At 41.7% G+C, this 13191-nt stretch overlaps 1 long non-coding RNA gene across 21 annotated transcripts in view; it reads left to right on the top strand.

Annotated features, from left to right (window-relative positions):
* LOC116754233 overlaps nucleotides 1-13191 on the top strand; it is a 60396-nt gene that overhangs the window by 31781 nt on the left and 15424 nt on the right. For 18 of the 21 annotated variants that reach the window (XR_004350006.1, XR_004350011.1, XR_004350020.1 and 15 more), the window contains one exon: nucleotides 7692-7876. The exons of 2 other annotated variants lie outside the window; for them this stretch is intronic. This is a non-coding gene — a long non-coding RNA (uncharacterized LOC116754233). The remainder of the gene's footprint in view (nucleotides 1-7691; nucleotides 7877-13191) is intronic. One more of the 21 variants, XR_004350005.1, reaches the window with a different exon arrangement.

The raw sequence follows: 13191 nt of genomic DNA, 5'->3' as shown, positions 1-13191 counted from the left end.
CGCTCCATGGAGACCCGCCACCAGAGCCTGGCGATACATTTTCAGGTGCTCCTTACCTTCCGGGGTATTAAAGTCCCAATTCGGCCTGACGAGTGGAAACCCGGCATCAATCTCGTTAGGCAACTGGGTAGGTTGTCCATTGGCGGCTAACACATTCTTTTTAGCCTCCAGGAGAACCCGTTGCCTCTCCTCAGTTGTGAGGAGAGTCTGGAGGAGCTGTTGACAATCATCCCAGGTGGGTTGGTGGGAGAAGACAAGAGACTCTATTAAAGCAGTAAGAGCCTGTGGGTTTTTAGAGAAAGTAGGGTTATGCATCTTCCAATTATAAAGATCTGCAGAGGAAAAGGGCCAGTATTGAAGGGGTCTATTCCCGTGGTTATCGGGGGGGCCATATTCTCTAAGGGGTAAAGCAGTAGAATCTGGGGAAACAGCCCTCTGGCTTCTGGTGCCCGCCGAGGGACCCCCCCTTTCCGCCATAACAGGTGGCCCTACTGGTGCGGAGGGTTGTGAAGCTGGGGGTCCTAGGGGCGACATGGGATTTAGGGCCGGAGGATAAGGAGGTGGGGAATCTAGAAGAAGCAAATCAGACTGCAGGTCAGGATATATCGCCTTTGGCGGGTCCGGGGCAGCAGATGACTTTTCCGTGTCTGGGGTTTTCTTCAGGGCCAATATCTCCGATTGTGCTGGAGCGCATGCAGACGTGCCTGTTGAGGAAACAAAGGGCCGGACCCACGGAGGCGGGGAGAGAACTAGATCTTCCCAGACCAAGATATATGGTATCTGGTCTGGGTGTCCGTGGGGTCCTGTGTTAAAGACCCTAGACTTGACTAGCCCAACCTTATCTAACAAAAAAGATCCTTCGGGTGGCCACCCTGTCTGAAATGTAGGCCACTCAGAGGTACACAGCGTTTGCCATTTTCCTTTCCTTACTTCTACCGAAAGGTTGTGGGCCCTAGCCCTAACTTCGGTCCAGTGGCTTAGGGTAAGAGAAAGAGGAGTCGTCATAGTTTGTCCCATTGTCGTCCGTCAAAAGAAAGATAATAGTACAGAAAAACAATAAAATTTCAAAAGACACACATTGATATTGCCGCCGCGAACTTAAACCCGAAACCAACTCAAATTCAGATGGCAGCTTATATAACCTGCCAGAACCAGCCGCCGCGAACTTAAACCCGAAACCAACTCAAATTCAGATGGCAGCTTATATAACCTGCCAGAACCAGATGAAGGGGAGACAAAATTTGTTTCTCCTTCCAGATGGACCACCAGGGCGTCCCCCGGGGCCCGTGGACACCAGCTTTCGGCACGTCTGCCTAGCCAGGAGTCCAATACAGATTCCACAGCAAGCCGGTTCGCACGGCTTTTTCCTAATGGCGGCTAGCAACAAACAAACGACAAACAAACAGACAATTGGGCTCGAGCCTACCTGATACCTCCGACTCCCGATGTTCTTGTGACCCGGGGGCGAGTGGGGATCCCGGACGAGCCCCCAAATGTTAGACCCAAGCGGTCTACGAGGGATTCCAACTCGCCCAAGAACCGCCAAGAGTCGAGAGCCGCTGCAACACGCAAGAGGTTTATTAGGAGCCGATGCACCGGGGTTCCCTGAACCTCACGCAGGAGGCCGATGGGGAACCCCTAAAAGCGGAATCACATACTTTTTATAGGTTTATTTACTCATAGGGCGGGTATATTCTCACAATGATTGGGTAAATGTGGTGACTTTTGAATTCATTGGCTTAGGAACTTTTGTCCCACCTTCTGGCCGTTATAGTTGTCTGTTCATTGTGGCGGTTAGGGCGTATACCTGTTACGGGCAACTGGAAAATTACCCGCTGTCTGGCAAGTCCCCGTCAACTGAAAAACTCCAAGAATTGGTTTCGATAGGGAGAAGGAGTGGCGCACGATAGGGAGAAGACTTGGTTTCGATAGGGAGAAGGAGTGGCGCATGATAGGGAGAAGAATTGGTTTACGGGAACAAGTGAGGGGGTGGAAAGTCCCTAAAGGCCCCACACTGCCTATTGGACATACCAGCCTGAAAGCTGTGTAAGACCCTCTGTGGGGAGAGCGGAGAATGAAGGGCTCTGCTGGACCTGGAGTCTGGAAAACTTGTTCCACAGTCTCCGCTCTGTAACTAACTAGCTGTGTAACCACAGGAAGTGGGTTATTATTTCTGTTACCCATGGCAGATCATTCCAAAAACTCCAAAGTGTTTCACAAATGCATGAGCTCATTAGTAGACATGTCAAAGTCTAGGTTTATGGGGCTTGAGGCTATCGTAGAGGTCACAATAAAGAACAACAGCTGGGCAACGCTGCCAAGAGATCGAGGGTTAAAATATGTTAAGTATCTGCTCAATACAGTATGCCCCAGGATGCTGGTTTATTCGTTGGATTTGTTTGATTCTCACACCAGCCTTGAAGCTGAATCGGCCTCTCTACCCCAACACCGAATTAAATCTTGGAGACAGAGTTTTGGGTGAAGTAGAAAAGAATAGCTTTATTGCTTTGCCAGGCAAAGGGGGCCCCAGCAGGATAACGCCCTCAAGTCGGTGTGACCCTACTGAGTGGGTAGTGAGGAGTTTTATAATAATGGTTCAAAGAGGATGTGATCAGCTCGTGAAACTTCTTCAATTGGTTGGTGGAGAGGTAAGTGGGAGCCAGCATCCTCAACCTTCTGATTCCAGCAGGTCTGGGGTCTGTGTGTTTGTGGGTAGCATACTGTTAACTTCTCCCACCTGCTGGGGGTTTCAGCATCTGCAAAACGGCTCAAAGACATTGTTGTGTATATGCCTTGAGGGGGAACCAGGACCGTGCCCCAAGGCTGCACTGTTGTTTCTCTTGACTGTTCCTCCCTTGTCTCAGCGTCCCCTCCCTTCCCTGATTAGCAACTGTTTGATCCCTTCCCTCGGAACTCAAGGAAGGTCCTGGGGGCAGAATGAAGCCTATTTCCTGTAATCAAGAAATGGGGGGCACAGAAAGGTTTTTGTGCCCAGGAGCCCCTCCTGCTTGGCATTAGCCTCACCAGAAAGGATTATCAGCCCTTCACCCACGAGTTGACTGGAACTCAGAGAGGTTGTCCTTAGTCACACAGGCAGCAAGTGGGAGAGCTGGGATTCTAGGTTAGAGCAATATGACTGGACCAGGCAGCTGCCTTTTCCCAGTAAGTGGTACTATCACAGTGTTTGATTAAAATACCGTTTCCCTGAAACAAAGAAATAATGGCTTTAAAATTTTTTTTGGCCAGGGAAGACATTTTGAGCATATTTAAATATATGAGGACCATTTATTTTCTTTTTTTTTTTTTTGCTGTACGTGGGCCTCTCACTGTTGTGGCCTCTCCCGTTGCGGAGCACAGGCTCCGGACAGGCAGGCTCAGCGGCCATGGCTCACAGGCCCAGCTGCTCCGTGGCATGTGGGATCTTCCTGGACCGGGGCATGAACCCGTGTCCCCTGCATCAGCAGGCGGACTCTCAACCACTGCGCCACCGGGGAAGCCCCCATTTATTTTCTTTAAAAAAATTTTAAAGCAATTTAATGGATTATGAGTATAATGACTTTTTTGCTTGTTTTTCAGCTTTATTGAGGTATAATTGACATATAAAATTGTAAGATATTTAAAGTATACATGGTGATGATTTGATATATGTATGCATTGTGAAAGGATTCCTCCCATCTAGTTAATTAACACATCCATAACTTTACACACTTTTCCCTTTTTTTGTGTGTGAGAACATTTAAGTTCTACTCTCCTAGCAAATTTCAGTTACACAAAACAGTATTATCAACTACAGTCACCACGTTATACATTAGATTCTCTGGACCATTTTTTTCTTTAAATATGTATCTGGTATGAAATGTCTGATATTTATCTGGTTCAGTTAGTTGAATTATTTTCTAACATTAAGAGAGACTACAGTAGCAATTTCATTAATGGATTTGAGATTGAGTTTAGAGTATTACTTTAAATAGATCTAAGTCTTTCAAATATAATAAAGAACTCATGTAAGAAATAGAATTGAATTTCTGTGACACCTTGATAATGATACCTATCACTTATTGAGTATATATTCTGTGTTAGACACTGGTTGACAAAAATGTACCTTAATTGGCCCTCACCCCCTTCTGAGTTCCTTGGATCACCCTTGTATTAGAGGTAAGGAAATGGAGACCGAGAGAAAGAGCAGCAAAGTCACACAGAGAGTAAGTAAATTGTAGTGGTGGATTCAAACCCAGGGTGGACCGCCTTTTACAGATACTGCTCTTGAATGCCATGTGAATTCAAGTGAGGGGACAAAGGCCCCTCTGCTGAAGACACCAACAGAGCAGTATACACATGAAACTTTAAAAATATCTTAAGTTATGCATATCCTGACTTTGTAGGGTCATACAATTATGGGGCCGCTCTAAACGAAAGAATACAACTTACAGTGAAAAAATGAACATTAATTTTAAATAAGAAAAAATTTATAGCAAATTACAAATTCATAAAGCTGAAAAACACCATAAACAGAAAAAAAATAGTATGTGCTTATTAAATAACTGCTTGCAATATCTCTAAAATACTCTTACTCTTTGGTTTTGGTTACATACTGTTGATCTCCTCTTCACATAACAATGATTTTTTAAGATGATCTTCTATGCATAGAAAGATAGTTTATTCTTTCTGTTAGGACGGTTGATCAAAATTTGTTTTTATTGTAGATAGCTGGATGCATAAAGCATAAAATTTCATATACAGATGTACTTATTTGTTGTGCTGTTGCAGGTGCATGCTCCACAAACATAGGATTCCAGTCAAATAGGAAAAAAAGTATGAAACAGTTGTAGTTGTAGTCCCTGAATTATTAACCATATTCCTGAAATGAGAAGGTTTGTTTTGTTGAGGGTTGATGTGAACTGAATCCTCTGCTCTTGACTTTACATTTTGATAACTGAAAGAGTTTTCCCCAGACTAGCTTCTGGCTCTGTGTATTTCAATCTTGTTTCTCCCATACCTACCTCATTTTATTGTTGTCCACCTTAAGACCCATTCTAATCCTCGTATCAGGAAGGTGGGTGAGTAGGCACAGTAAGTAGATGGATATTCCTAGCAACTAGTCTCACACCAGGATGGCTAGTAAAAACAGAACCATTCATAACATGACTGTGAACCAGTAAAATATATATCATTAAATCTACATTTAAACATCTTCAACTCAACTTCTCCTCAACCAGCTCTCCAAAGCACAGCTAGATCGACATCATCCAGTATAAGCAGAAGTGTAAGGAAGGAAAGTGAGAGTGAGAAAAATAAGCAGTCATAACAAATTTGGTTAAAATATGTGACTTCAGCAAATTTTATAAAAATATTTGACTCTTGTTAGTAAACTAGTGAGGGTCTTGGAGCTTAAACTAATTAGCTTCGTGATATATCCACCTATGGCTGCGATGAAGTTCTCATGTATCTGAGAGGCATCATTGCTTAAAACATGTAAAAATGTTCATCCTTATGTTTAGGTTAGTAAATATGACCCTAGTAACTGGTAACAGTGACAAATATAAGAGGATCCTGTTGTATGGTCAAAACGGTGAATCAGATCTAAGTCACTGAACTATTTTTATGAAAAACTTACATTAGGGTAGGTTCAAAGAGATTTTTCTTTCCTTGGTTTAGTATTTTGAACTAGCCACAAAGATTTCTTTCTGCCTTTCTGATGTCCACCCAAACCACTCTCACATCTGCTATATTAAAGTTTGCATGTTAGGGCTTCCCTGGTGGCTCAGTGGTTGAGAGTCCGCCTGCCGATGCAGGGGACACGGGTTCGTGCCCCGGTCTGGGAAGATCCCACATGCCTCGGAGCGGCTGGGCCTGTGAGCCATGGCCGCTGAGCCTGCGCATCCGGAGCCTGTGCTCCGCAAAGGGAGAGGCCACAGCAGTGAGAGGCCCGCGTACCGCAAAAAAAAAAAGAAAGAAAAAAAAATTTGCACGTTAAATTTTAATTCATCGAATTTATAAACTAACTCTCACATGGTTTCCTCTTTTGTAACTCCTAAAAGCAAAGTTAGTGTGGGAGATTTTTTCAGTGGTTGATTTATCCTCAGGGTAACAATGCCCTGTTACTCTTTTTCTCTGGAGGCACCTATGATAGAAATGTTTGGGGAAAGGGACTTTAGAGGGAGATTCTGAAATCGTTGGGAGATTCCACAACTGTTCTTCATAGCCATGTCAACAAATGACTTCATCCAGGATCCATGATTCATGCATCAGGCATGCCGATGTTGGAATAGAGTCAACAGAAGGAAGCTGACCTCAGACACAGGGACTCACAGCTGCTGAGCCAGAATAACTTTGAAAGATGTCTTCTTTTTCACAGATTTTTCTTGAATGTTTGCTCTGTGTGATGTGCTAGGGACTCAAATTCAACTCCTGTTGTTAAGGGAAAAGAAACCAAGAAGTCACTTAGGAAAGGGTACAGTGGGCTATAGGAAGGCTCACAGACAGGAGAGGGCAAACCTTGAGATCCTCACTCTTATGGTGAGGTGGAGGCTGAAAGAATGAACTTTAAGGAAGTGCCCACACCATGTTGTGACCTGGGTTGAATTTTAAAAGTTGCATTGGTTTTGTCATGTAGAAAAGGGGAAAGATACTCCAGACAGAGAAAATACTATGAGCAAAAATTCAGAGGTGCAAGCATGTAAAAGACTAAAACTGAGGGTGGGAGGAGAGAGACATCTAGAGAGGAGGTTAGAGAGAACAGAAGGGGCCAAGCAGAGAAAAACTTTTATCAGGGCAAGAATGTAAACTATCCTGAAGACCATGGCAAGGGGGTAGACACTGATGATTAAGCCTGGGAAGAGACATGGCCAGATTCCTATTTTAGAGAGTTCACTTGGCAGAAGTGAGTGAACGGTGGAGGGCGAAAACTTGGGGTTAGACCATTTAGGAGACATTCTGTGGTGGTCTGGGGGAGAGAAAGGGGAGCTCAGTCCAGTGTAGTGGAGCTAGGAAGGGAGAAGAAATTCACTAAGAAATCATTTAAAAATTTTCAAAGACTAGGTAGTATTACATGTTGGAATACTTCACAGATGCAAGTAGAAGTAGAAATACTGGCCAGACAATTGTGAAATAGAAGTACTGATTGATATTAAGAAATGCTAACAACACAATAGCAGGTGAAATAACCAAGACCTAAAGTTGTGGTATACACACAACACACAAGATTGAAAGGAAATATATCAAAGCCTTAATAGCCATAATCTCTGGATAGTGAGATGACAGATAACTTTTATTTTCTTTTTTATATTTTTGTATAGTCAGAATGAATCATATTTGTAATGCAGAACTATGACAAAAGTTAAGGAGAAAAGAAGGATGAAAGGAAGTGAAAAAAAGGAGGAAGGCCAAAAGGAGACATTTCAGAGATGTTAAGGAGATACACTCAGTGGTGTATGGGAAGTGGAAATGGTTTCATAAAGAGAGAGAGACTTATGATTCCTACAGAGGCCTCTTTAACTTAACCTATTCTAGAAGTTTCTACAAAGCAAGCGTTATAGGCTATAGGACCCAGGTTGGATATATACTAGGTTGGGGAGTAAACATGAGATTGGAGGCAGGGTGGGAAAGTACTTCAGTTGTGTTCTTCTGACTGTCCATTAGTTTAGCTATGGCTGCTGAGGTACCTGGAGGGGAATGTGTAATGTGTTTTGTAGGAAAGCAGCAGACTTTGATTCTGGTTTCTTGGAGGCTGCCCTGCTGAAGTCGGATCCCTGACTGGCTACGCAACTCTGCCCCGTCCCTGTCCAGCCCTAGGTTCTACTTTCCTGACTCAGAGCATTCGCTACCTTGGTTGTTTGTATATATTGAGAATTTGAATGTGTTGGAGCAGAATATTGTGGTAAGTACCCAGTCGTTATCTGCCCTGGCAGCTGCTTTTTCTTTTCTGAGCCCTTGGAAAATGAACCATAATACTCATAACTATATTAATAACAATAGTCACAATGATGACTAAAAAATAGGGACAATACAATACAATATATTTGCCAAAAGACTTAGGAATAATAACAGCAGCTTCACTGAGTGTTCAAAGGTTCAAATTTGGGGGGAGTCATTTTTTTTCCAAGAGTCATCAAGTGGCCTGAAATTCTGCGCAATATCTTCCCTTATTAGAGCTGTCTCTATGAGCAAGCTCAGTGTCGCTGAAGGAGAGACCATGTAGGTGCTCCTTTCTTCCTAGGATTGCCACTTCTCTCTCTGCGTACCACCTTGGCCTTAAGAACTCTATGCTCAAACGCAGAGTTCAGTTCATAAATACATTCCCCCAATATGACTAAAAGGTCCTATCCATGTGCTCCCATGGCTTCTGCACTTATCTATATTATGGCACTCCACCCGTTGCATTTTTTTTTTTTTTTTTTTTTTTTGGCGGTACGTGGGCCTCTCACTGTTGTGGCCTCTTCCGTTGCGGAGCACAGGCTCCGGACACGCAGGCTCAGCGGCCATGGCTCACGGGCCCAGCCGCTCCACGGCATGTGGGATCTTCCCGGACCGGGGCACGAGCCTGTGCTCCCTGCACCGGCAGGCCGACTCTCAACCACTGCGCCACCACGGAAGCCCCACCCATTGCATTTTACTTACCTATCTGTACTCTCACTAGATTTTAACATCTATAAAGAAATTATACCTTATTCACTGTTGTACCCACAGCACCCACCACAAAGCCTGGCACATAACATGCTGAAGAGGTTTTGCTAAATAATTAATAACAGATTTTGTTAAGTGACATTGTTAAATTAATAAACAAAGGATTAAGTTCAGAAAAAATACAAAAGTTAAAAACAAGAAGACACAAATACTTCTAACATTTGCTCCCATTCACTAGCCAGCACTTTAATGTAGATTTCACCCCTCCCTCCCCCAAGACACACACATATGCCTTACTGTTGCTTTAAGCTCCTGAAAATAGGAAAGGTGCTATATCAAATTATTTACTAGTTGTAACTACTGCAAGACTCTTGGACAGTGCTTATTATAGCCAGAAACTGAAACTATTCTTACAAAACGAGAGGAAGAACAGTGGGAACAGAGCAAGGGAGTTTCACTAAGTAAGTCTTTTCTCTAGGGCACCAACTGATGCTTTAATGTCTATTTTGAGGGGGTGCAAAATTATTTTAACTATTATTTGTGCATATGGAAATGGGGATATATATTCTTATATGAGGCAGCAAGAAGTACAAAACATCACCTTGGATATCGCTGCCCCAAATGAATCTAATCATGAAGAAATATGAGCGAAAACCAAGTTGAGGAAATTTTGTTTCGGAATAAAGAAAACTAAAGACATATGACAACTAAATGCAATATGTAATCCTAGATTTGGATGCTAGAATAGTCGTATCTTTCTCTGTCTCTGTCCACCAATCCATTTATCATTCATCTATGTATCCATCCATGTATCCATCTATCTACCCAACTATTCATCTACGTAAAGAATATCATTGGAACAATTGTCATAAACTGGATAAAGTTTGCAGATGAAATTGTATCACTCTTAATTTCCTAGTTTTGATCATTGTAACGCGTTAGAGGAGAATTTTCTTGTTCTTAGGAAATACTGGGAAATCTGAGTGAAGTGTATTCTAGAATTCTTTATACTCTTCTTACAACTTTTCTGTAAGTTTAAAGTTATTTCATATATAAAATAGATAACCAATAAGGACCTACTGTGTAGCACAGGGAACTATATTCAGTATTTTGTAATAACCTATATGGGAAAATAATCTGAAAAAGAATACACACACACACACACACACACACACACTCATATATATATGTAAAACCGAATCACTTTGCTGTACACCTGAAAGTAACACAACACTGTAAAGCAACTATACTTCAATTAAAAAATAAATGAATTAATTAAAAATAAAATCCTGCGTGGGTTCCACGAGCTGCAGCGTTTGATTAATGTGTGAACATATTTCTAAAAAGAAACTTGAATGAAATTTTCAAGACTGTGAAAAAGTTTTCAAGAATGGAGAAAGAAATTTAAAAAACAACAAAACAAGCGGTAGTTTCTTAAAATTTGTGCCTAAATAAACCATATAAATAAATTTTTCATACTCTGTTCCATTAAAAAAAGTTATTTCAAAATAAAAATATTATAAAAATTAGGGTTATAAATACAAATAATCAGATTGAGAGGTACGTACTGTGATGGACTGAATGTTTGTGTTCTCCCCCCAAAATTCATATGCTGAAACCTAATCCCCAATGTAATGGTATTTGGAGGTGGGGCCTTTGAGAGGTGATTAGGTCATGAGGGTGGAGCCTTCATGAATGGGATTACAGGCATACCTTGGAGATATGTGAGTTCTGTTCAAGAAACCCCCAATAAAGTGAGTATCTCAACAAAGCAAGTCACACACTATTTTTGGTTTCCTAGTACATATAAAAAGTATGTTCACACTGTACTGTAGTCTATTAAGTGTGCAACAGCATTATGTCTAAAAAAACAATGTACATACCTTATATTAAAAACACTTTATTGCTAAAAATGCTAATCTGAGCCTTCAATGAGTCCTAATCTTTTTGCTGGTGGAGGGTCTTGCCTCGATGCTGATGGCTGCTCAATGATGAGGGTGGTGGCTGCTGAAGCTTGGGGTGGCCATGACAGCTTCATAAAATAACAATGAAGTCTGCATCATGAATTGACTCTTCCTTTAAGAAACAATTTCTCTGTAGCATACAATGCTAGTTGACAGCATTTTACCCACAGTAGAACTTCTTTTCAAAATAGAAGTCAGCCTTTTCAAACCCCGTAGCTGCTTTATCAACTGAGTTTACATAATATTCTAAATGCTTAGTTGTCATTTCAACAATTTTCAGTGCATCTTCAGCAGGAGTAGATTCCATCTCAAGGAGCCATTTTCTTTGTTCATTCATAAGAAGCAACTCCTCATTCATTAAAATTTTATCATGCAATTGCAGCGATTTAGTCACGTCTTCAGGCTTTGCTTCTTATTCTAGTTCTCTTGCTAGTTCCACCACACCTCCACTGAAGTCTTGAGCTCCTCGAAGTCATCCATGAGGGTTGGAATCAACTTCTAAACTTCTGTTAATGTTGATAGTTTGATCTCTTCCCATGAATCGTGAAAATTCTTAATGGCATCTAGAATGGTGAATTTTTTCCGGAAGGTTTTCAAATGACTTTGCCCAAATCCACCAGAGGAATCACTGTCTATGACAGCTATAGCCTTATGAAATATATTTCTTATAGACTAAGACTTGAAAGTTGAAATAACTCCTTGATCCATGGGCTGCAGAATGTATATTGTGTTAGTAGGCATGAAAAACAGCATTAATCATAATCATACATGTCCATCAGAGCTCTCAGGTGACTGGGTACATTGTCGATGAGCATTACTATTTTGAAAAGAATCTTTTTTCCTGAGCAGTGGGTCTCAACAGTGGGCTTAAAATATTCAGTAAACCATGTTGGTAAATGGATGTGTTGTGATCCAGGCTTTCTTGTTCCATTTATAGAGCATAGGCAGAGTAGATTTAGCATAATTCTTAAGGGCCCTAGGATTTTCAGAATGGTACAAGAGCATTGGCTTCAACTTAGAGTCACCAGCTGATTAGCCCTGAGAGTCAAAAGAGTCAGCCTGTCCTTTGAAACTTTGAAGCCAGGCATTGACTTCTCTTTAGCTGTAAAGGTCTTAGATGGCATCTTCTTCCAATAGAAAGCTGTCTCATCTTCTTTGAAAAATCTGTTGTTTAGTGTAACCACCTTCATTAATTATCTTAGATGGATCTTCTGGATAAGTTGCTGCAGCTTCTACAGCAGCACTTGCTGCTTTACTTTGCAATTTTATCCTATGGAGATGGCTTCTTTCGGTAAACTTCATGAACAAACCTCTGCTAGCTTCAGACCTTTCCTCTGTAGCTTCTTCACCTCTCTCAGCTTTCACAGAAGTGAGGAGAGTTAGAGCCTTGCTCTGTATAAGCTTTGGCTTAAGGGAATGTTGTAGCTGGTTTGATCATCTATCCAGACCACTAAAACTTTCTCCATATCAGCAATAAAGCTGTTTCGCTTTCTTATCATTTGTGCGTTCACTGGAGGAGCACTTTTCATTTCCTTCAAGAACTTTTTCTTTATGTTCACAATTGGGCTAAGTGTTTGGCACAAGAGGCCCAGCTTTCAAGCTACCTGGGCTTTCAACATGCCCTCTTCACTAAGCTTAATCATGCCTAGTTTATGATTTAAAGTAAGAGATGTGAGACTTTTCACTTGACGGCTTAGAGGTCACTGCAGGATTATTAACTGACCTAATTTCAAAGTTGTTGTGTCTCAGGGAATAGGGAGGCCCAGGAGAGGGAGAGAGATGGGGGAATAGCTGGTGGGTGGAGCAGTCAGAACACACACATTTATTGATTAAGCTCACCATTTTATATGTACATGGTTTGTGGTGCCCCAAAACAACTACAATAATTACATCAAAGATCACTGATCACAGATCACCATAACAAATCGAATAATAATGAAAAAGTTGGAACTATTACCAGAATTACAAAAATATGGTACAGAGACACAAAGTGAGCAAATGCTGTTGGAAAAATGGCATCAGAAGACTTGCTTGATACAGGGTCGCCCCAGACCTTTGATTTGTAAAAAAACGCAATGTCTGCAAAACGCAATAAAGCAAAACACAATAAAATAAGGTATGCCTGTAGAGTCCTTATAAAAGAGACCCTAGAGACCTCTCTCACCCATTCTGCCATATGAGGACACAGTGAGAAGAAGGCTGCCTATAACCAGGAAGTGGGTTCTCACCAGACACCCAATCTGCTGGCACCTTGGTCTCAGACTTCCCAGCCTCCAGAGCTCTGAGAAATAAATGTTTCTTGTTTAAGCCACCCAGCCTATGGTATTTTTGTTACAGCAGCCCTAACAGATTAAGACATGTACATTAAACAAAATAGTTTTATACCAAATCAGTTAAACTTTAAGCATGCTGAAAATTTTTTGAGACCTAGGAGTGTTTGTTTGGGTTAGTTTCAAAGTGCAGGGGGACATACCGGATTTTGTGTGATTTCCAGTGACATAGTGCAAAGATGAGGTCCCACACACCTTTAGTGTTGCAATAATATAAAAAATCTCAGGAGCACTCCAGCCAACACAATTCCTCAGAGACAGCCAAGCACACCAGT

Source organism: Phocoena sinus, chromosome 5, assembly GCF_008692025.1.
Source record: "Phocoena sinus isolate mPhoSin1 chromosome 5, mPhoSin1.pri, whole genome shotgun sequence".
NCBI lineage: Eukaryota > Metazoa > Chordata > Mammalia > Artiodactyla > Phocoenidae > Phocoena > Phocoena sinus.
The sequence above is the reverse complement of the archived record's forward strand: the minus strand, read 5'-3'. Positions and strand labels throughout refer to the sequence as shown.